At 51.5% G+C, this 22,045-nt stretch overlaps 1 protein-coding gene across 3 annotated transcripts in view; it reads right to left on the reverse strand.

The window, feature by feature from the left end:
• PPARGC1B (PPARG coactivator 1 beta) overlaps window positions 1–22,045 on the reverse strand; it is a 103,974-nt gene that overhangs the window by 40,751 nt on the left and 41,178 nt on the right. The window lies entirely within an intron of this gene.

The raw sequence follows: 22,045 nt of genomic DNA on the forward strand, positions 1-22,045 counted from the left end.
GGTGCTTCACATTCTTGTGATCCCTGCAAAGTCTCCCTCCCACTCACTCCCTGCCTCTCCTGGGGGTGGGGAGGGGGTGGGTTCCTTCCATATCCATTTATTCCCTTATGGAAACTCCTGCCTTTCCTTTTCCAGTGGGTCAGATGATGAGAAACCCAGACCCATGGGCTCCCAGATAAAGCTGGTGGGAAACAGATTCTCTCTGGCCCCAGCAGGCCCTCCCTGGTCATGTGGTCAGCGAGGACCGGAGGAGAAGGCGGCCAAGAAGTCCTGCTTAGCAGAGCCCCGCCCCCTCATATTCCCCCTTGGCCGAGGCGCTGGCTCCTGCCAGCCACAGGTAGACCTGACTTACATAGAAGTGTGCTGACTGGGAACATGAAACTGATTTGGGGTCCGGACAAATCCCGCATGTCCATTCCCTTCTTCTCCTGTGTTCCACGAGGTGGGACCGTCAGCGGCTTCACGGCCACAGCAGGGCTTCTGCAGTAAGCACTAACGTGCCTCAACTATGAACGGGAAACCGTCTGACGATGCTCGATTATCACCGAAACCTGATGGGAAACAGGCAGAAAGTGGGGAGCTCTCAAACAGAATGGTGAGATCTCTCCGGAAGCAGAGTTCCTGCCATCCCCGAGTGTCAGTGCCATCTGAACGCTGAGTTTCCCTCACCCTACTGGGACTGCAGGTCTTGCGGATCCTAAGAATCTTCTACGCTCTAAACTAGACCTTCTCCCATCTGATCCTCACAACAAGACGAAGGTTAAGCCATTTTTCCGTTAGATGAAGCTAAAATTCAGAGAGGGGAAATAATTTGCCTAAAGTCACACAGAAAGCTGAAGAGACGGGCATCTGGGTAGCTCAGTCGGTTAAGTGTCTGCCTTCAGCTGAGGTCATGATCCCAGGGTCCTGGGATCAAGTCACACATCGGACTTCTTGCTCAGCGGGGAGCCTGTTTCTCCTTCCCCCTCCTCCGATCAGGCTTTCTCTCTCAAATAAATAAAATCTTCAAAGGAGAAAAAAAACAAAAAACAAAACAGAAAAGAAAGCTAAAGAGAGCAAGACTCGCAACCCCAAGATGGCGGACTCCTCGTTGAAGCAGTAAGGGAGAATCTGATTGGGAGATCACAACCCCAAATTCTCTGCGCTATTGACATGCAATACTTGAATGAGTCCCTCTGCTTCTCTGAGCCTCAGTTTCCCTATATTCCAACACTGGCCAGCACTGGAGACCATGGTCAGTCGGCTGGGGCTTTGGGACATGCAGATTCAGCCCGCGATGAGCTGGGCATGCTGGGAAAGCCTCAGATGTCCCTTCAGCAGCTGCAAACAAGGGGGAACAATGGTGCAGACAGTGGTGGCTACGGAGGGACAGAGCTCATGGTGGTGTGTGTCTGCACGGGCGTCACAGGAGGGCATGTACAAGATCTGCTAGCTCCAAACTCTGCTATGCAAAGCATGGCCCACGGACCAGAAGCACTGGCTTCATCTGGAGCTTACTAGATTCTGCAGACTGTCATGCTGAATCCCAGACCCCCTGAATCAGAATCTGTATTTAAACAAGAGCCCCAGATGATTCATAGGCACGTTCAAGGTTGGATTGCAAACATTTTTAAGCGACAAGTCAGGTTGTAGCACGTGGCCGTGGGTTCAGCACCTCCATCCTTTGAGCCCCAGCATCCCCATCTGCAGAGGACAGATAATGACGTGCACCCCTCGAGGGACGGCTGTGAGGGTTATGTAAGATGGCGCCTGCCCAGTGCCCAGCACGTAACAGGCCCAAACTGCTGGTTCCTCTCCTTCCTAGAAGGCCTCTCCATCCATTCCAAGTCCTGCCTGCGCATCTGGGAGGCGAGAAGACGACCCCCACGGGGCAGCAACAGATGGGGACAGGGTGGGAGCAGAGGGGAAGGAAGACAGAAGAGGAAATAAAGAAGCAAAAAAAGTAAACAAAAAACATGCAGCAGAGACCATCTGAATCCCCAAGAGGCAGGCGACATGTGAAACCCAGAGACGTGGCCGTTTCAGCTCACGTCCTGCACCAGGGCTCTCAAGCACTGTCAGAAGCCACAGGGCCGGCAGGGACAGAGGAGCAAGAGCCACACGCTGCGTCCCCTCGGGCCAGCATGTGACAGCGCCTTTCCAGGTCGGCTGCACCAGTCCTGTGGCCAGGGTGGACATGATACCGACAGTCACTGGAGCATTCCAGATGGAAGCCAGGGGCTCAGGCCGAGCCCTGAGAAGGGTCACACCTGACTGGAGGATGCTGATCCAGGGACCACGCTTGACAGTGGGGGGGGCTGATCTATGTGATCTTAGCAGAGTGATTTAACCTTTCTGGGCCTCAGAAAAACAGAGGATGATTTTTTTTTTTTTTTAAGATTTTATTTACTCATTTGACAGAGAGAGAGATCACAAATAGGCAGAGAGGTAGGCAGAGAGAGAGGAGGAAGCAGGCTCCCTACTGAGCAGAGAGCCTGATGTGGGGCTCGATCCCAAGACCCTGGGATCATGACCTGAGCCAAAGGCAGAGGCTTAACCCACTGAGCCACCCAGGCGCCCCCAGAGGATGATATTCTTAAGAGGGTTTAAGGAGAAGGGCATTGTGGAGTGTCTGGTGCAGAATAAGTGCTCAAAAGACAATGACCATTAGGGAGACTATTTCACAAGAATCCTGAAGCAATTGTTGGCACTCCTGCAGCCTCTCTGGGCTGTTAGAGCTTTCTCACCACTGGGTCACTGGGTTAAATTAACCCTTCAATGACCCAGTCCACACTGCCATCAGTTCACACCTGAATGGCAGCAACTCTAGACCCCACCAAGCTCCTGGACACAAGTCGCTAGAACCATCTTGTCAAGACGTAGATCTGATCCCACAGAGACCCAGCCTGCCCCTGAATCCTCCTAAATCCTTCCTGAGGCCTGGAAGGCCGCATGTGATCTGGCTCCTGCCTGCCTGTCCCAGTATTAACCTACCCCACCTCCACTTTTGGCCCTATCGGCCTTCTTTTCACCCCAGCACTTGCCAGGGTCTTTTCCTACACAGGGTCCCCCGTGTACTGTTCTCTCTGCCTGCAACGTCACCCCCACCCATAGACCTGCTGTGCCCAGCTCTTCCCATCTGTCCTTCACTCACTTCCCAGGGGAAGCTTTCCTTGACCCCCAAAGGCCCCCCGAGGAGCCCTACTGCACCCTCTCGATGCCTTCTGGAGGTCCTGAGTCTTCTAGGGCTTATCACAGTCAGTAATTAAACATTTGTTTTAATGGGCATCTTATTAATGCTCACTGTTTTATCCTTGGCACCTGACACATAGTAAGTGCTTACTAAACACTCGGGTGGTGAATGAGTAACGCCATTCCTGGGCAACCCCCTCACCCGCTCACGCCCTCAGCCTTAACTTTCCACGCACATGGAACAAACCCCAAGGCTGCCTGATCTTCAACCTGCACCCATGACCCGCTGGCCCAGTGCCAGAGATCCAAACGTTTCTAGATCTGATTTTCTTGAAAGCAGCTTTGGGACATGGCCAGGAGAGGCGTGCGCCACCAGCCTCGGCAGTAAACGCTGATGAAGCTGTCTGGACCAGCTGAGCTGAGATCAGGAAATGCCAAGATTTAAAAGCATCCGGAACCCACTTATTTATTGTTGTTCTTGCACTTCCAGGCTATTTTAAGCTTCGGATCGATGTGTTGGCCCTCCTCTCTTCAAATGTCGCTCCGCAACACCCCACGTGCACTTGGCCCTACCTGTTAGGGCTCGGCTGCCCCTGCCCCATAGGATACGTGACTACGACAGCCATAAAAACGGGTGGCTGTTCCTTTTTGCCAGGTGCCTCTGCAAGTGGTACGTGTTTTCACTGCAAGTGCCTACTGCTCCCAAAGGGAAGCATTATTAGCTCCAGTTGAAAGATGGGGACATCGAAGCTCAGAGAGGTGAAGAAATTTGTCCCGGGTCACACAGCTGGAAAGTGCCAGAACTGGGATGCAACCCCAGATCTTCCAAATGCAAACATCAGGCTTGGTTCCCAACCATTTGGCAATACTGATCCCCACGTGCCCGCACCAAAGCTCCCTGCACACACTGTGAGTTCCCAGCCCCCTGCAAGGACCACAAACCAGTCAAAGCAACCTGCCCCCAGGTGTACTGCCATGAGAAGATGACCAAGACAGGCTGCTAAGTGAAAAGGGGAAGTTAACATTATAGATCTTGTTTGTGCTTTTAATAAAAAATGATGGATGGAAGGAAAAATAGATGTGTAGTTCACATATTCATAGAGTGTTGCTAGAAGGACACAAGAAAATACTAAGAGTTTAGAAATGAGAACAAGGAACTGGTTGGGGACAGGGGAGGTCCGAGAATATTTATTTTCTATTTTAAGTCTTTCTTTACTTTTTGAAGGTTTTATTTTTATTTGATCATATACATGCTGCAACCCATCCTCTAAGGTCCAAGTCATATGCCTCCTCCCCTGCGAAGCCTGCCCTGATTATCCCAGCTTGTCCCTCCTCTCATTCCCTACCATATTCTGCCTGCATCTCTCAGGCACATGGGTCACTGAGCCTGTGTCCTTCAGTGCATACAGATAGGGGAGACCCCTGCTAGGCAGGACCCCCAGAGTCTGAAGCAGTGTCTTGGGCCTCCAAGGTCTCCCCCACACTGAGCCGGAGCCTCTGCTGAGACAGGGGGTTGGGGAGCCTCAGTGAATGAGTAACTATTTTCATTTTCTATCTTGGTCCATGGCCTCCCAAAGCCAGTGAAGTTGGAAACTCAAAAATGGAGCTTGGGGGCAGGGAGGCGAAGAGGAAAGCAGAGAATCGGGGAGGGTAAATTCAGCTCCTGGAAACCTGCCCAGCACTCATCCCTGGGAAATGACTCAAGCACCGCTTAATGCCAGCAGACAGTCCATTTGGGCCCTGAGGTCACCAAATCTCGACATGGTCCTGCTTATTAAATATAGAGGCGCGTGAAATAAAGCCACCACGTCTGGTGCCGGGGCTCTGAGGAAGGGACAGAGAGACAAAGATGAGAGGCAGGGAGCCTGTCCCCTGTCAACCACTCCTGACTGCTCACCTAGAAAGCCCCCTGGGTGGTAGCTGAGACTGGACCCATGCAGCGGACATGCCTCCTGGCCTTGGTGGGAGCTGAGCGATGATCCCATCTCACCTCCTGTACCCAGCCCCTGCCTGAGGATCTCTGAGAACACACTTTACAGACATTTCATTGATACTGTCCAACAACCAAGTAAAGGCAGACAGACACATTGGCCAGTCCATTTTACAGATGAGGAAATGGAGTCCTAGGTAAGTAAGGTGCTTGAGATCACACAGCTAAGTTAGTGATACTGAAACCAGACCAAGATTGCAGCAAGGGGAAAAGCATGAACTAAAACTCCACGGGCTAGGACACTGTGACTACAAGCAAGCCCCCCACTGGCCCGAGGCCTCACTTTTCTCCTCTGTTCAGTGTGCTAGGCAGCTCCCCACAGGCAGCATGAAAGTCTACTGAGCTGGGGCTGTGGGGCATCTCTGTCCCTCATCACACGCCCACCGGGAATACAGTGGTGGGCTGAGAAATAGTCAAACGCGGAGGACAGGCCCGGGGCCTCTTCTCAGACCTCTACCTCTACCCCCCACACCATCCCCCAAGATCTCACACAATGGAAAACTAAGCCATTTCAATGGGAAGGAAAACTTTCTCCTACTACAAAAAAACAAAGGTATGCCAGGGACTGGAATGCAAAAGCTGTATTAATCTTTTCAGATAAAATATGAATGGTTTATACGTTGTGGATTCTGTTGAAATCAGTCGTCAGTTTAACTGACAGAGCTACTCTGGAGGCAGCAACGGGCCTGTTAAGAATGCTGACTTTGCAATCAGAAAGGTCTGCATTCATTTCAGCTCACTCACTCAACCAGCTCTGTGTCCCTGGCCAAGATACTCACCCTCTCCGAGACTTCACTTCTTTATCTATAAAATGAGGAGGATAAGCTCATGCCTGTAAAGCAGAAGTCTATCTCTTTTGAGTCAGCGGGTCCCACTGGCAATCTGGTGAGGCCTATAAACTTTTCAGAATGTTTATGAAAGCATAAAATAAGTATAATGTAATCAAAATGTATAAAATAAAACAGTATTATAAAAAAAGCAATAATATCAAAATACATTTATAAAATATTAAAAAGAATAAATTTGTGTTACAGTAATAGAACATGCTTCCTTATTATAATTTAAATAATAAGCTTTAGTAGCAAGTATAATAATTACCTGTAATTTCTTTCTCTCTCTTTTTTTTCTTTCAAGAGGGAGGGGGAGAGGGGCAAAAGGAGAAGGAGAAAGAGAATCCAAAGCAGGCTTCACACCCAGCGTGGAGCTCAAGGCCGGGGACTCAATCCCACAACCATGAGATCACGACTCAAGCTGAAATCAAGAGTCAGACACTCAACCGACTGAGCCACCCAGGTGCTCCTATAATTACCCATCATTTCAAACTGCAATGAGCATAAATATTTCCAGATAACTGCAATATGATATGTAAATATCTATGTCTTCCATTTGTGACAAAGTCACAGGTCCCACTGACATCTTCACAGTTTGTCATCTATGTTCATAATGAATGGAAATTCCAAATTTCAGTTAGAGGTTAGCATAACAAAGAAAATTCACTTAGAGGTTAGAGATAATTTTTTTTCTACCGAAATTCACAGACACCCCCCCCCACCCCAAATTCTAACCCCTAGGGTTGGTGGACATGAAGGTCAAGTCGCTCAGTTGTAAAACTTGTCATACAGTGCCTGGCTGGCTCGAGTTGGCTCGGGCTCCACCCCCACATACAGCAGGGCCCAAGGTGCCCATGCGGAGTCCTTCCGGGGAGTGGCTAGAGCAGCCCTGAGCCCAGGAATGGCCAGGGAGGGACATGGGTCATGGAAGGCTATCAAGTGAGTAAGGGAGGTCCTTACAGCTAATCCAGAAACTTAGGACTGGAAGAGGGTCAAGCCCCAGTTAGATGTGCACAAGAGCTGTCTCAGCTCAAAACAAGCAGTTCCTTTCCCACATTAGCTGTGTCCTCAGCTACTCCGGCAAAGGAGCCCTTTCAAATCCTGCCCTTGGACATCTCCCCTTGGTTGGTTTATTGGCACCTTGACCTTATGTTCAAATGGAGTTCTATTTCCACCCAAGCCCATTTCTCCTTCAAGCCTTCCTCACGTCAGTAAGGCAAAAGCCTCACCCAACCGCTCAGAAGCAACACTTGGCACACCTCTCCTTCCCTCACACTCAGTCCATCGGCCCGTCTCGTCTGGTCCACTCCATCTCCGCTGTCACTGTGCTAGCCCATGCTACTGACTTCTCTCACCTAGACTTTTAGAGGGCTGCGGAGATCTCTCCCACAGTAGCCAAAATCATCTTTAGAAAATGTAAATCAGGGGTGCCTGGGTGGCTCAGTCATTAAGCGCCTGCCTTGGCTCAGGTCATGATCCCCAGGGTCCTGGGATCAAGCCCTACATCGTGCTCCCAGCTCTGCGGGAAATCTGCTTCTCCGTAGCCCACACCCCTTGCTTGTGTATCGCTACCCCGCTACCCTGGCTTGTGTTCCCTCTCTCGCTGTGTCTCTCTCTGTCAAATAAATACATAAAATCCTTAAAATATAAATTAAAAAAAAAAGGAAAGAAAAGAAAATGTAAATCAGACCATGTTGCCCCACCCCCTACTCAAACTCTTCAAAGACTCTCCTGTTGCACTTAGGATGGAATTCAAACACCCACAGCTGATAAGGCCCTCACCTACACTGCCAGCATCCTCTCTGGCCTGACTTCCTGACTCACTCACCATGCCCCCCCCACATCTTGGCATTCTTCCATAAATTAGAACTCAAAAGTTGGTCACTGCCGCAGGGCCTTTGCACAGCCATTTCTGCACGGCTGGCTCCTTCCTGACACTGAGACCAGATGAGGCCTTCTATGACCATACATTCCATAAAGTATTCTTCCCCCACTTCACCACACTGTCCACTACCCAGCCCTGTTTTCTTTTCCTCATGATCCACATCACTGTCTGAAATGATCCTGTCTGTCCTGTTCATGTGTTTGTTATCTGCCCACCCTCACCAGAATGGAAGCTCCAGATCGCTAGAAACTAGCCTGGCTTATCTCCCACTATATCTTGTGCACAGTAGACGCTCTTCAGATTTTACTGATTGAGCTTATCTTGTGCAGGAGAATGGGCTGAGCTGACACACATTCTGTCACTTAATCCTCACAGCTGCTATTATTTCTATTTTCCAGGAGGAAGCTGAGGAGGCCCAGTGAGGTTCCCTAGCTGGCTGAGGGCCATCTGACTCCAAAGCCAGGTTCTTAATCACTGTATTGTACTGCTCAAAAAAAAAAAAAAAAAAAAAAAAGGACTCCTTCCTTCTCCTGTATCCCCTCCAAAAATCATCTCCAAAAAGAAGGCAAAGGAGGGATGATTGTGCAGAAAAATGCAGAGGGGTGGGGCTGAAGGGATGGTACCCCAGGGCTCACGATGCTGATGCTGCAACCTCGTCCTGCTCAGAAGCCACGCCCTTCCTTCCTACACCACTCCGCCCAGGGGCGCTGGCCAGCAGGGATGTAGCACCCACACCTGGACCCACATTTGCCCCTCAGTGCCCTGGAAACTCCCCACGGCTCCTTTCTCCTCAACTGCCTTTTCCAGGCCTCTAATCTCTGGATCAGGTTTCCAGAGCTGTGGAGCGTCCTCTGCTTGGAAATTCCCCAGTCAACAATGGGAAAGCGGGGACACCTGCCTGAGAGGCTGCAGAGCTGGAATTAGAACCACGGAACCCCAGGCAGGAAAAGACCTTGACAGCCATTAGCCCAACACCCACCCTGTGCCTTAACCAAACAAGAGCTTCAGGTACCTCATGGAGGAGGTACCTTTTTATTCCCAGTTTACAGATAAGTCCCCATTTTACAGATTAGAGTGAAGGCCCAGAGAGGTTGGCTGACTTCCCTGGGAGGCACCCAGCTAAGTCAGTCACTGAGGTGGGATGGGAACCCAGGAACCTGAACCCCTAAGCCATGCTATCTCACCTCTATGCTAGAATAAGAACAAAGCCCTTTGGGTTTCAGAGCCTCGCCACGGGAGCAACATACCGCGAAGAATCCTTGGACAGAACTGCCTCTGAGCCTCGTATTTTCCACAGGAGGAAACTGAGGCTCAGAGAGCGGAAAGTCTCTGACTGACCCTCAGCCTGACTGAGCTGCCCCTGCAGAATTCCCCATGGCCCTGGACACAGGGCAGGGTGCTCAGGTGGCCCACAGCTGGGGGTACCGGCCCCACAAAGGACCCCTTTCAGGACCTCGGCGCCCGGTGCCTGCGTTCCAATCTGGTTCCAGCAGGAAGGGCAGGTGCTCGCAGACAATGCTCCACCCGCAGCAGGCGCGGGGGGGCTGGCGCAGGAGCTTGCCTTAAACAGAGCTCCCTGTTTCCATTTTAGCCCTGTTGCCATGGGATGGGCCTGGCCGGGACAACAGCCTCCTTATATAGGGCAAAGCAGGAATCCCAGCCCCGCTTCTCCAAACGCTCTGGCAATGGACACAGGAGAGACAAAATAAGCAGCTGCCCTTTACAGGCAGACACATCTCTGCCATTCTGCTGTTTAGAGATTTTTGCTTGTGCGATCCATGCACACGCATGTGGCACAACACAGCACATCAGAACAAGGGCTCTGGCCTCCATCTGAGACTGAGAGTTGCCACTACATGCTCCTAGGCAAGTCCCAGGCCTCCCCAGGCCTCAGTTTCCCCATATGGATATGAAAATCAAACCAGACACTGTCTACTATCCGTCTTAGCCTTCAGGTTTGATAATTCTGTGAAATCCAGATGATACGAACGCTCAATCTGGCTCTTTTCCGTTCATTAAAGTGACACCACCAGCAGCCCGTCTGTCTGGAAGGCCTTTTCCAAGAAACTTCACACCACCTGGGCTTGCTCTAACAGAGGCCCGACTTTAACCCTTCCTTCATAGCTCAAATCATCAGATGTTGGCAAGCATTTTCTGTAAAAGGCCGGATAGGAAGTATTTGAGACTTTCAAGCCATAAAGGCTTGAAAGTCAACTGCTCAGCTCTGAGGCTGGGGTGTAGAAGCAGCAACAGGCAACACGTAAACCAATGGGTGTGGCTTGGTTCCAATAAAACTTTATTTACAAAAACAGAGCTGACTGGACTCGGTCCAGGGGGCCTTAGTTTGCTGACCCCTGGAGCCATCATCTTCACCAATGACCCCCTCGAAGCGGCCATTTGACACAGTGCAGCCCCTTCCCTCAGGACTCAGGGTCTTGGGGTGGTCCCTCTCCGCCCTCCACCCTCTGCCCTCCACCATCAGCTCCCATGGGCAGTAGAGTCTCGGCATCCCTGTTTTCCTGCTGTGAGCCTGCTCTCTTCACCAAGTTCCACTCCTCCCTGCTTAGGGACCATTTCTAATCTGCGGCGGAATGGTCAACCCAATCTCCACGAGGAAGGCTGTATCTAAAATCAGAACGAGGGGCACCTCGGTGGCTCAGTCAGTTAAGCGCCTGCCTTCGGCTCACGTCGTGGTCCTGGGGTCCTGGAATCAAGCCCCGCATCAGGATCCCTGCTCAACGGGGAGCCTGCTTCTCCCTCTCCTGCTGCTCCTCCCCCACACTCGTGCTTTCTCTCTCTCAAATAAATAAGTTAAATCTTTAAAAATAATAATAATAAGGCCAGAACAAGTGGGCTCTGAAGGAGAATCGTTTGGGAAGCAACAGCTCCTGGCCTCCGTCATAACGGTTTTGGCTTCCACAGGCTCTGGACGAGATTTCAGAAGGCAGAGGCTGCTGGATGACATGTGTCTGAGGCATGAGGAAACCAGGGTGTGACCTGTCCTCCCCACACAAATGGGTGGCACGGACACCAAATGGGGCCGTGCAACAGTGTTCTCTTAAACAGGGGTCCACTCAGACTATTATTAATAGCACACTTGGATTTTTGGAAGACAGAGGATGCTCCGATGAACCAACTTCCTTCCATCTTTCCCCTGGGAGTTGTGATATAACCACTTCTCCCTTCTCACAGGAAAACATCTCCTGTGAGTCAGGGGCTCCTCCTGGCAGGCAGAAAGCCACTCCCTTGCCGAAGAAAAGCCTCCCCTCTGCCTCCACCCAGTTCTCAGGAAGGCAAAGGGGAAAGAGCAGGCAACAGCAGCTCTCCCCACAGGATGCCTGTGAGGGAGTCACCAGACCAGCAACCCTGAGGGCAGGAGGTCCAGAGCAATGGACGGCACACCCACCACCAAACTCAGTGACCTGGCTCTGTGGTGTCCTTGACTGGATAATGTATTTGAGGATGTCGGGTCCCAAGGCTGTGGCCACTGTTGCCACACATCCCTGAAGGTGTTCAAGGAAAAGACACACCAGCTTCTTTTGTGGGGCCCCAAGGGCAGATCCCAGACACCAATGGGTGGAAGTCACATTTTTTCCCATACAAGGAAGAATGTTCTAATGAAGGCGGTGACTTCCTCGGTGCTGGGATTCATACAGAGGCTGTCAATGGACATGGCACAGGGGCCTCCCACACCCAAGAATGCAGACAGCCTTAACGAATCAATGACCATGGGACCAGTCTGTGTTCTCTTCTGTTTCAGCAGCATATTCCTCGGACTTCACCACAATCCTCAAGGTAGAAACTACTATCATCCCACTTTGCAGATGGGAACACTGAAGGCTCAGAAGGCTGTAACAGAGAGACAGAGCCATCATCTGCCAGGAGTAGAGCCCAGCTTCCTAGTGCCAGGGTCTCCATAAAATCACATCCCTGAAAAGACACTCAGAATCCGAGTCCCATTCCCAAAGTGGAATGAATTCGTTTTGGGCCAAGTGTCTTGGTCTTGGAGCCCTCCCACCTCTGCGAGCCGCTCTGATGAGTGAGGGACCCCGCGTCTTTAAAGAGGTCTCTCCCCTGAAGGGTCGGAAGTCTCCCTCAGGAGACCTGGAAGAGCCCTGCTGGCTCCCAAAAGGCCTCTCCAAGCAGGGCCTCCTCGCTCTGGGCCGTTTTAAGACCTCCCGCCCTGCCCCTCCCCACCTTTTCCAAACACTCCGAATGGTCCCACCTCCGCACATCAGCACATCACATTCCACCTTCCACCACTCCACCCTGCTCCCAGCCCCCGCCCCCCAGGCCACTTTGCTCCCTGCACCACGTCTTCAGGGCACTGCCCTTCCATATTTTGCCCGAGAACGCCCTCTGCCCTACTTATACCCCTCTATGGCTTTAGCATCGCTTCCCCCACAGGGAGGCTGCGAACCCCAGGCCGGGGGATTCTGGCGTGTGTCCCAGCAGCTCAGCTTGTCTCCCCCACTCAGCAAGCCCGTAGCTAAGGTTCTGTCCGCAGAGGGGAGAAAAGGAGCCCTCGGGCGAACAACTGCCTTCCACTATGACACTCTCTCATAATCCCCCATTCTGCAAATGACTCCTGCTATAAAAGACGAGCCTCTCCAGGCCATGAGACCACAGGATCACAGCACCAAGGGAGGCTTTGCTGCACTTGGCTGGCTCACCAGCCCCAGTCTGGAGCAAGCATGCTCGGGAGCTCCTTGCACACCTCCAGAGATGAGGAGCTCACACATAAGCAGAGGCTCATCTCTAGAATCTCTTAAAGCAGGAGCTCAGGGCACCTGGCAAGGTGTTTCGGCGGCCCCGAGAGTTGGAGGTAGGGCGGCTCAGAGAGAAGAGCCTAGGAGAAACCTAAAGAGAATCAAAGGATATTCTTTTTTTTTTTTTTTTTTAAAGATTTTATTTATTTATTTGACAGACAGAGATCACAAGTAGGCAGAGAGGCAGGCAGAGAGAGAGGAGGAAGCAGGCTTCCTGCTGAGCAGAGAGCCTGATGTGGGGCTCGATCCCAGGACCCTGGGATCATGACCTGAGCCGAAGGCAGAGGCTTTAACCCACTGAGCCACCCAGGCGCCCCGAATCAAAGGATATTCTTGAGAAGAGACTCAGTATTTTGAAGGCTGGGTTCACTCACCAGCTGCTGCATAATCTCCTGGAGAAACTGGGAAAAATGCAATTTCCTGGGCCCTAGCCAAAGGCCCTGAATCTATCTCCGGGTGCAACCCAGGAAGGTCCATTTTCAACAAGCCCCAGAGCGATGAAACAACCACTGCTGTCCACTGTTGGAATCCTCCCCAGCCAAAGTGGCTATCCATTTCACACACTTCCCCCTAGATTGCCTCGTCCCATTTCACAGTGGGGTTGCTGAGCCCCACCACCAAGAGAAGGAAAACTACCCAGACCGACTGACGGGAAAGCAAATCATCAATGAGCGTTGACAATTACTGCTTTGCTTATTACATTTGGTCCAAGAACAAGGGCACCTGTACACTCCCAGACACCTTACCTAGTATCAGAATCGCTTCTGACGGTGCTCCTTTTACTAGAATTGCTTAAGCCTCAAAGGTCCCCAGGAAGAGCAGGCTGCAGACTAGCTCACTCTGGATTTGGCAGGTTTGGGGCTGCCGCAGCATGGACCAGGGGTGGGGCAGCCATCTGCAGGGGGAGAGCCAGTGGGAGCAGAGGCACACTCCAGAGGGGTGAGCGAGCCCCATATCTGGGGGCTGAGGGTGGAGGGTGCTCGCTTCCACCTAGGAGGGGAGAATCTGCTCAGAGCTGTCCAGGGCAGCATCCTAAATGTTGCTGCAGGAAGCCCCTGGTCCTTGGCCCAGTCCTGGGAAGGGCAGCCCAGGCCCACCATTTCCGGTCCCCTTTAGCCTCTGTACCCACACTCCCATTCCCTATCCCCATGACCCATAGTGTTTAGTATGTGACCAGGTACATCTCTGATGTTATGCTATGTAGTCCCCACAACAATCCCATATGGCAGATATGATCATCATCTCCATTTACGATGAGAAAACCAAGGCTCAGAGCGGTTAGGTAACTGGCCCGAGGTCACCCAGCCAGGGAGTGCTAGAACCAGGAGGTTTGACTGGGGATCAGGGGCTGACCGCTTTACACTGCTTTCCCTTTCCTCCTGTCTACCAGGTCTTGGAAAAGTGTCATCGAGCCCTGAAAAAGACCAGAGCAGACCAGTTTCACCTCCATGGGTGTTAAGGAGGGAGTGGGTTAGTGGGACATTTCCTAGGCAAGAAAGAAATTAGACGCACTGCTTCTTCCTTTCTACCTGAAAGGCAATCCCTTTCAGGTACAGCACTTCACAGTTTACAGTGAGAAGCACCATAACGAGGGGATTCAGTGCAGTGCTGCCGGGACCCAGGCTGCCTGGGCTAGAAGCCTCCTGTGTGGATACGTGATTTAATGTCTGAGCTTAAGTGTTGTCTCCTTTAAAATGAGGATAAATGAGAGCAACTACCTCACAGGGAACATTAAAAGTGTCACTTAACTGCTGTTATAATTCTAAGACGGAATGATTTCACATTTCTCAGTTCATCTGATCCTCATAACAACCCTACTTGGTTCACGGGACTGGATCATTTGTCCCATTTGCAGGTGAGAAAAGAGAATATCAACAGGGAAAATGACTTCCACGAGGACACATAGCCAACGGTATAGGTTTCTGAATTCTCAAGTCACTTCCAAGGCAAGTCCACATTTACATTTGTTTCTCCTTTGAGAAGAAGGATGTTGCCCTCATTTGTTCTGTTGATTCATGTCTAAAATGAGAGAGCTAAAAAAAAAAAAAAATGTACAGCAATGTTCATCCTATGACGAACACCACCACTTCAATGCCTTTGCCCATGGCAGACAATGCTAATCCATCACCAACCTCCTTCCTGCTGAGCCAGAGCACATCTTCGGACTCTCCAACACAGCACTCTTGACAGTCATTACCAATTGATCACAGATGGTGGATAATCAAACCCAACCCTTATACTGTATAGATACTCTTCTATCCAAACTTGGGTTATTTCCAAACCTAGTTATGATGGGGAGACAGGGGTTCCCACCACCATCACATCACTCACTACACGTCAACCTCCCTGCAGATCCTTGTCATAGATTATAGTGTCCCTATGGGCAGAACGGGGTCCCAGCAGCATCCATCTTTCCCCACATCCAAGAAACTGCTCAACATGGACGTCTTGCTTAGATTTGGCCCCACAGCCTCGCCTTTGTGACTGGCAGTCATGTCAGCTTGTGGGGGAAGCAGATGCTCTCAGCATTCCACATCGGCAGGCCTCCTCTGTGTGGCAAATGGCGCCGGTGAAAGGTGTGGCAGATGATTAGTTATTATCCCTTTTAAAAACCCCAGTCTGGGGGACAATTTGGTTTTTAATGTAAACAGGAGCCGTTCAGTGGCATGAGGAGTTTTTATCCCTTAACCATTTCTCTGGAGAACAGTACCTTCCCATTCTACGTCCCATAGGTCAGTGATGCTGAACCCACATACACACTCTTGCTCCACAAGCACCATGACCTAGTCCTGGGCAATCCGTGGCCCTTGTTTCCCAGCCATCATAATCGGCTCGGAGCTGAACATGTGCCCCCAGTCCCGACAACCAAAGTCAGTCCCACAATGAGCTGATGCTACTGGAAAAGAAATGCTCTTTTCCTATTGTGGTTACAACGCGGATCCTTGGGACGCCTTGGAGCCATTCTTCCACTGACTGGGAGGAACCTGTATGAAAGTGGTAGCCTCCACAAAGGAAAGTAGAGTCGAAAGATGGAGCTCCTAGATTCAACTGAACCTGAGCTCCACATTTTCACTTACGGAACCAAACAAATTCCTTTTTTAGAGGTGGACTTTGAGTCAGTAGCCTGTCACCTACAACCAAACAATCCTGATGGTTAAATACTCAGTATGGGTAAGAAAGAAATCTGGCGAGTTCATGGCCATTGCGGCTTCTCTTCGCGATGCCACAACTGGTAACCTGGGCATGCATGCGGAGCAAGCAAGCCTGGGCTTCCAACATGCACGCTGGACAGGATGTAAAAAGTCTGAGAATCACTGAGCTTAACTTTATGGCTTCCTTCTCATTTTTTCTCTACTCTAGGCACCTAATAAAATTGATGAGGCTTGAGCCAAGGGGGTTAAGGCTGTGCTTCTGAGGCCTGGATGGGATTCTGCTTCTAAAGGCAGGGAGATAATACTCTTATTCACTCATTTGTTCATTTGTGCCTTTGTTCATTTTGCTAACATTCACTGCTGTTTAATGGTCCCCATTCCAACCCTCTGAATTCTCCTTCACCTTTTCTACTACCTAAGATTTTCCTCCCCAACCGCCTCCACGTCCAGTTTCTGCAGTCCGCAGCAGGCAAGCAGCTGTGGTTGAACGTAAGGCCACCCCTGTGACAGGGAGTCTGGGAAGCATCTGCACGGACACCTGCCTCTGTCTGGGTCTGCCCCTGGGGCATCTTCCCATCAAGAATGGGTGTCACAGGGGCACCTGGGTGGCTCAGTGGGTTAAACGTCTGCCTCCGGCTCAGGTCATGATCCCAAAGTCCTAGGATCAAGTCCTGAGCCGGGCTCCCTTTTCAGCAGGGAGTCTGCTTCTCCCTCTCCCTCTGCCCGTCACCCCTGCTTGTGTTCTCTAATAAACAAATAAATAAAACCTTAACCAAAAAAAAAAAAAAAAGGAATGGGGGTCAGGCTCAGCCTTCCCTCGGCTCACCTTCACGCTGAGCCAAGCCTGGCCCAGACCCTAGGGCAGCTAACCTCACAGATGTGGGCAAAGGGTTCCCTAGTCTTCATTTAGTGCCCACCTGGGCTGGAGTGGCCCCAGCTCCCGACATTCACAACACTACCTTCACAGACACACCCGGACCACTCCCATGGCCCCACCAGGAAACCACAAAAGTCTTTGCCTGTGAACAGAGCAGGGGGACGGGAATCTCAGGAGAGGCAGAGCAGAGGGCAAGACCAGGAACCCAGCAGCCTCTCTACAAATACTCAGTGCTACAAGATAAGGGGGGGAAAGAATTTTTCTTAATGAGTCATTTGAACTGCCACGTTTCACTGTCAGATTGTAAACTAAAAAGGAAGGGGCCCCCCACTTACTGTGTGTGTACTAAGTGTCAGGCACTGATGATACTGGAGACAGCAGAAACGATTATCTTCATTCCCTTCAGAGACGAAGAAACCAAGGTTCAGAGAGGCCTAAGATCACCGGGCCAAAAAGTGATCAAAGTTAAGGCTCGAACCTGGGTCTGTCTGGCTACAACGTCCATGACACCAGCCTCTGCCTTTTTTCTGTCCTACCACTAGAACTAAAAGGGCCCTTAGATGAGGGGACCTGATCCAATCCTTTGGTGTACAGATGGGAGACTGAGGCCTCAGACATGAGGTCCGCATGGGACCCAGGCTTCCTGCTACCCTGGGTGAGGCTTCTCCCCAGACCTCCGGACCCTGGATATCAGTATGGCGAACTCCCTGTTGCCCTGAGAGTATATAATATAACCACGTTCCTTTTTCCTGAACAGTTATTTCAATGTTAACTGCGCCATGCATCTGGGGATACAGCGGCGATAGAAAGATGGGGTCCCTGCCATCTAGTCAGATGGGGGTGCTCCCAGACCTGGGCCTGGGTGATCAGAACACAAGGAGAGGAAACTGAGAAGCCCAGCTGGCTGCAGTGAGGGTCCAGGGAGACCAGGAGGGATGAGACAGAGGTCCTCACAGACAGACGCTAACAGACTTCTAACCACTGTGTTAAGGTTGGACTTCGCCCTGAGCTCATGGGGCTCTGTGGAGGGGAACTTCTGCAGGACAGTGACAAGACAGATTTGTGCTCTGGCTGCCACGTGGAGATAGGGACAAAATGGCAGGAGGAGGCCCAATGAGGGACTGTCTTATCGGCCAATGTGACATAGTGGCCTCTGGGCAGAAGTAAAATGAAGAGGAGCAAATGGCCTGGACCTATTGTGATCTATGTTCTGGTGAACAGACCTGGTGACAGCTGGGCTGTGGGGAGTAAGGAAGAAGGGAAAGTTGAGGAGGGCTCCCTGGTTCAGGGCTGGGGGGAGGGAGTGAAATGGAAAAGGAGCTCTGCTTTGGGCATGCTCAGTGTGGGGCACCTAAAAGCAGGAGGGCAGTGCAGCCAGCCTGGGGAAGGCACGTCAGGGAGTCTCTCCCACCCACCTTGCCCAGGTAGGCCAGCCCCTGACAGCACGTGCGCACGGGTGTGCATGGGCATCCGGTAGGAATATGACTGCAGCCATACTCCGGTCTAATGCTACAGAGCAGATCCACACACTCTCTTATCTGGTCCTCAGAGTACCCTAGCGAGTTCTCCCCATTTCACAGATGAGGAGCCTATGACCCAAAAAGGTTGGACGAGTTCCCCTCGGTCACGACTCCTGCCCATGCTTTTTGTCTCCCAGGCTCCAGGCAGTCACTGTTAAGGTCATTGACCCTCTTTACCCTGACATGCTACTCTCTCTATGAAAATCTCTGCACAACCTTAACTGAATTTCCAACAGCAAGATGGGGGTTAGATGTGCTGATCCGCCAAGACAAGTTCCCCAATCCTGCTGGTGGCTGTGCGTCTCGGCAGAAATTAATTAATTGGGTTCTGAGGTGCTCAGTGTTGCAGGAAGGGAAAAGATGTGTCCTAAGGGTGAGGAAGGCCTGAGTAGGCAAATGGTGTCTCTCTCTCTCTTATTCCAGGGTGACTCTCATACTGGGACCCAGGAGCTCTAGTTCCCATTCTGGGACCTTTGCCCTTAGCACCCTGACTTTCTGACAACCCTGCAAGCTTGGAACCATCAGCTGGGACAGCCCCACCAGCTGCCTTCACACAAGCCCTTCTTCCCTTCTGTTCTGCCCTGCTCCCCACCTCTACCCCAGCCGGCATTTGGCAGCCCCCCAGAGGCCTGCTGGGAGTCAGAAGGGAATGTTGAGCATCTGGCCAGAGCCCAGGCCAGCCCTGTGGGTTCACATTAGGGCACCTGCTAATGTGCAGGACCCTGGGGCCAGCCGCCCTGTGACTGGCTGGCAAAGCCAGGCATCAGGCCATCCCAGCACCCAGGACCGCGTGACCCCAAATCCCAGCTATAAATAGATGAGAACCTGTCAGCCCCCCTGCCCATACCCAGCCTGCCCTCGCTCTTGGCCAAGAATGAAAGGGCGCCTTGAAATGATGCCGAGGCCCAGATACCCAGCTCAGCTGCTCCGGACCTGAACCTGGTGCTGACCTCAGGGAAAATACTCAAGCCTTGGAAATCCAGGGATCTGTCAAGCCCAAGCACCACTCAGCCCACACCCTGCTTCTTTCCTCAGTAACTATCCTGGTGTACTTACTGTTTCCAGCCCCCGGATTTCTGAGTCATTTGGATCACACTTTAATATGCTGCCACCAACAAGGCATTCATTAGGAACCCACTGCTTGGGGAGAGGGGTGTGTGTGTGTGTCAGGGATGCTGGTCTTGGCAGAAATGTTTTTTGAGAGCTTCTTAACAGCTTGAAGGACATTAGACGAACACGTGCTCCATACCTTACACAAAAGGAATGGGCCTTACCCAAGGCCACACAGGAAAGGGTGGCAGATCATTGACCGGACTCCCAGCCCACCACCACTCAGGTTTCTGCTGGCACCGTGCCAATGGCCTGGAATGCCCCTGCTGCTTCTCTCTTCTTCGCTTACTCTCACCACTCTTGGATTTAGCCCACTACCACCTTCACCAAGAAGCCATCCCAGCCTAAGTTAATTTAGCTCACAGCTGTCCCAATCCCTACTCCCTGCCAGCACACACTCCCCTTAATGCATTTACTGACTCACTTGCTTGGCACTGACCAAAAACGGCATTAATAATTACTTTCCTTTATTCAGAGGTAGCAAATAGAGTTTAGCTCACAGGCCCTATCCTAAAAGTACTAGCCGTCATCATGTGTGTAAGGATTATGAGGCCATATCCAAAATCAGTAGGACGAACGCGGTGACTGACTGGTGATGTCTATTTCAGCTAGCGCCCATGTCAGCTCTCGGATCAGCTTTTACTATCCATTTCAGTGTTTACTCTTCACTCTGTCACCCCTGAAGACTAGATTCCTAAAGCCCAAACTCGGTTATACAGATCAGTCACCTAAGCTGTGAGAGAGGGGTTCCTCCCTCCCAGCCCCCCAGCCCAATGTCAGCGTGGTGGCAAGCAGACAATGCAAATGGGAAAAAAATGACAATCATCTCTTGCTCACATCTGTGGTGGCCCCACACAAGGGACTCTATCTACACTGCAACTGATCTGGACAACAAGCCTGAGAGGTACACAGGTATTCTCTCTCCTGTCATGTGAGTAAACTGAGTCATGAGAAGGTTGAGGGATTATCCCAGGGTCATGCTACAGGAGCTGGCCGGCTCGGACCTGAACCTGAACCGAGTTCACAGAATGGCAGCCATCCAGAACTGGCAGGAATCATCCAGTCCAGTCCTCCAAAGGACAAAGGACAGCCAGCCTGCCAGGTGACTGTCCCACCTGCTCTCTCGGATCTCCCATGACAGGAAACACCCTACCATCCAAGGCAGGCCAGCTCACTCCACCTGGGGGCAGTTCTGGATGTTTGGGAAGCTCCTCCTCAGCCTGAGCAGTAACCTCTTACGACCTCCACTCACCAGCACCACCCTTTCCAACGTCAAATATTTGCAGGCAAATCTCGTGCCCTTACTGGACTCTTGTTTCCTCTGCGTGGCACACGGCTATGGGCCCTACCTTTTGGAAGAATACACAGTTTAAAGTCATCTTGCTTTATGTTCCTCCTCTGACAGCATATCTGTTTGCCTATGGTGGTGACAGAACCATCTCCTCCCTAGTTCTAGAGCCCAGACTTCTATTAATATATCCAAATGTTAGAACTATCACTAAGTTCTAGAGACTCATTATGCTTCATACTACATATACTCCCCTCCCCCCAAAACCTCTCCTCTGCCAACAACCTGCAAAACTAGAATAAACCAGAATTACAAGGTATCAGAGTAAGAAGGGGCTTAGAGATCTCTAGTTTAAGCCTCTCCTGTACAGATGAGTGAGAAGGGTCCTATCAGCTTCAATGGCAAGACAGTAGAGAGAGCCAGACCGGAACCCTCGTATCCTCCTCCCAGTCCTGGACTCTGCCCACCAAACACTGGGTAATGTTTGACTTGAAATCCTGCACTCAACTCAAGGTCAGGCGAGCGAACCTGGGTCATACTGAGAACTGTTGACAGGCCAGGATGAAAATGTGAACCCTGTAGGCTTGAGGCCAGGCCTCAGGCCACATTTGGCTCCAGCTGCTCTCTGCACAGAGCTCATTCCCGTAGTAGAATCTGTGCTCGGGGCTTCGACCTCCTGGGCATGTGCACTGTCAACGTTCCAACCTCACATGGCTCTGCTCCCCAACTCCTACCCACCCCCAAAGTCTGCAGCAGGTACAGGCTTTCCACCTGCAGGCCCAGGCAGGCACTCACTGCAGGTCCCTCCCCTCCACCCCACCCGGGACCCAAGGCCCTTCACCCAGATCTCCTCTCAGCCTGGGGACAGGGAAATGGTCACTCCTGTGCTGCCAACCAGAGTATTAGTAAAGGCCAATGGAAATGGGACAGCTCCCACGCAGAGGGCCTGGGAGCTGGCTCTAGCTACACTCCAGCAACATCATAGAGCACCAAAGAACCAGGACACCACAACAAAAGGGGCTCAGCGCATCCCCTGACCGCTTGCTTGCCCCCATGCAATCTCCTGATTTGTTTCCTCATTTCTGGGCCTCGAGAGAGCTTGTGAATGCATCACTGTACCCTCAGCTCCCCGCATGCAGCAGATGCTCAATAAAACCTAAATAAAGCCCTGAGCGCTGTGTGGTGCGTGAGGTGATCCAGCGACACTCTGGTGGAAAAGGGGGACCAAAATTTGACTGTGAGGGCAGAAGAGACTGCTCCCCACTCCCAGGAACACCTGCTGCTTTCCAGTTTCTGGGCACCTAAGGAACATGCATTCATCCCATGGAATCTGAGCAACCCCGACCCCCCCCCCATCTAAAAGTTGGGGAGACTCGAGCTCTGAGGTCAGAGAAGCTTCCCGGTCTGTCTGCGGGGTGCAGTCAAGATGCAGCAGAGCTGGGATTCCAAACTC

Source organism: Martes martes (assembly GCF_963455335.1).
Source record: "Martes martes genome assembly, chromosome: 5".
In the NCBI taxonomy this organism is placed as follows: Eukaryota; Metazoa; Chordata; class Mammalia; order Carnivora; family Mustelidae; genus Martes; species Martes martes.